Raw genomic sequence first — 2,306 nt, 5'->3', positions numbered from 1 at the left:
TCGGATTTGTGAGAAGGGGTGTGCCTGTTTTAAAACCGATTCATACGTCTTAAACACATGGACATAGATAGCAGTCTGTGTTATATAATTTATCTTTTTATTTTATTTAAATTTAAGTATCACATACACATTTTCAAAGTAACTGTACCCCTTTTAATTATGATCCCCATCGCTCACAGCTCCGAAGGTGAGACGAGGGCTACTTCAGATGGGATTTCCAATATTTCTCTCTTAGCTTGTATACCGGTGGAAAGGAGAGGGGTCTTAAAACGTGTTGATAGTAAGATTGGGATGTATTTGCAGTCTAGATATAGTTTTTTTAATGTTCGGAGCCGCCACAGATTCATTTTCTTACGACTGCTTTTCTGGATGACAATGACAATGCAAACGATGGTGTTAAGGCGAGGCTGTGCCTTAAGGCTCCTCTGCTTACAATATTCAGCGCGTAAATCGCAAACGAGCGCCTTCCCTTACGATGAAAATGCAGAAAATAAGACCACGAGATTTAAACCTACGGCTTACAAATTTATGCGTAAACACTAAAACCGTATCTTTAGCAAAACTGGCGAGACAATGTGTTTTATCATTTAAAAAAGTACTGGAAAATAATTAAAGGTTATCACGATAAACAGAGGTTACTGATCTACTACTGTACGCTGTGACCAAAAATGAGAGTCCCCCGATCCTCGCAGCCTTCATGCTTTGGTCTTGGCCTGGCCGTTTTTTTTAAGATAATGGGGTCAAGTTAAGAAATTATGCAAGTTTCTAATCAAATCCAAGGGCGCCCCGATCTCCTAAACATCTTTAGAAGGCCGACGGACCACACTGCACGGTCCGGGTCCGGGCCCTGACCCGGTTCTGGATAATGCCAGCTTAAAGTGAAAAATTCTACTGTACATATTATGTTTCTTATTATGGTATATATGTATAATGTGGCGCGACCGCTTCACGAAGCTAGAAAGAAAGTTATCCGCCATTTTTATTTTACCTGCAATTGAATTTGCCATTAAAATCACGATTAATACCGCAGCTGCTAAATTACTTACCTAAAAGCGTTCAGATACAAAAGCACTTGAGCTGTAATGTTTGTATACTGTTGGCCCGATGACCTACTTCAAGAAGAATTGTTACATAGACCGCCAAGGACTGTCATCACACTTTACGTCATAAAGCGCTTTAAAACTTTAGACAAGTTCAACACCTCATATTTTGTACTGTTTATCATGGTAAAAGCAACTCAAAGCAATTCTAAAAATGATCGAAAGGTAAAAATACAAGCTTATACGAGCTGTCGTTTTAACATTTATAACATATATTTAAACAAAACATATATAATCTATTTTAATAAAATAGAAAAGTGTTCTTAGTCTTCACTTAAAAGCTGTTAGAAGCTGCCTTTCTGACAAGAGAGTTCTGTGAGTTCCACAGTCTCAGTGCATTAAAGTCAAAACCAGTTGCTTTTTATTTCCTCTTTTACGACAGAGCAAGGAGGGTGTCCACAGACCACTGTGCACCTGCAGACTGATATGGGGGGTAAAAAGTCTAGAAGTTAGTAAATAAGATTTTAGCACATGTTCTAAAACAAACCGGACACCTGTACAGTGATGCCAACACAGTGATCTGAGCTCCTTCTTTGAGTTAAATCCTAGCATCTGCATTTTTTACAAGTTGTTGCTATGGCAGAGCATGACCAGAGCCTAACAGAAACCACCCATTTTCTAACCGCTTCATCCAATTCAGGGTCAGGGGGTCAGGGGGTCGCGGGGCACGGGGGAGCCAGAGCCTCAGAAAGTAATAAGCAGGAGATACCTGGGACTGGATGGTAGTCCAATGCAGGGAAGAAACAGACACTCACCAATTATCCCAGAAGCCAATTAACCTACCAGTAGTTCTTTGAACTGTGGGAGGAAGCCGGAGCACCCAAAGCAAACTCATGCAAACATGGGGAGAACATACAAGCTCCATACAGATAGCACCCCAGGTCCAGAAGTGTACCCAGGGCCTCAGCACTGTGAGCTAGCAATGCTAAACGCTGGGCTACAGTGCATGCTAATTTCTAGGCATCAGGTGATCAATCAGGTAGTGTTTCTCAGATAAAAGGACACCAGTTATTTAGTATGAGATTCAAATTGACCTCAGAACAAAATATAACTTATGTTATATAACTTATATAGAACTTACTACAGCATAACTGTCTTATTTGTAGAAAATATTAACAGCATGCCTATTAAACATACAGTACCTAGCAATCAGCAATCAAAATAAAAACATTTCCAAACATGGAAACTGCCCAGTTAATGAAGCAT

This window comes from Lepisosteus oculatus, unplaced genomic scaffold (assembly GCF_040954835.1).
Source record: "Lepisosteus oculatus isolate fLepOcu1 unplaced genomic scaffold, fLepOcu1.hap2 HAP2_SCAFFOLD_122, whole genome shotgun sequence".
Classification (NCBI taxonomy): domain Eukaryota; kingdom Metazoa; phylum Chordata; class Actinopteri; order Semionotiformes; family Lepisosteidae; genus Lepisosteus; species Lepisosteus oculatus.
The sequence above is the reverse complement of the archived record's forward strand: the minus strand, read 5'-3'. Positions refer to the sequence as shown.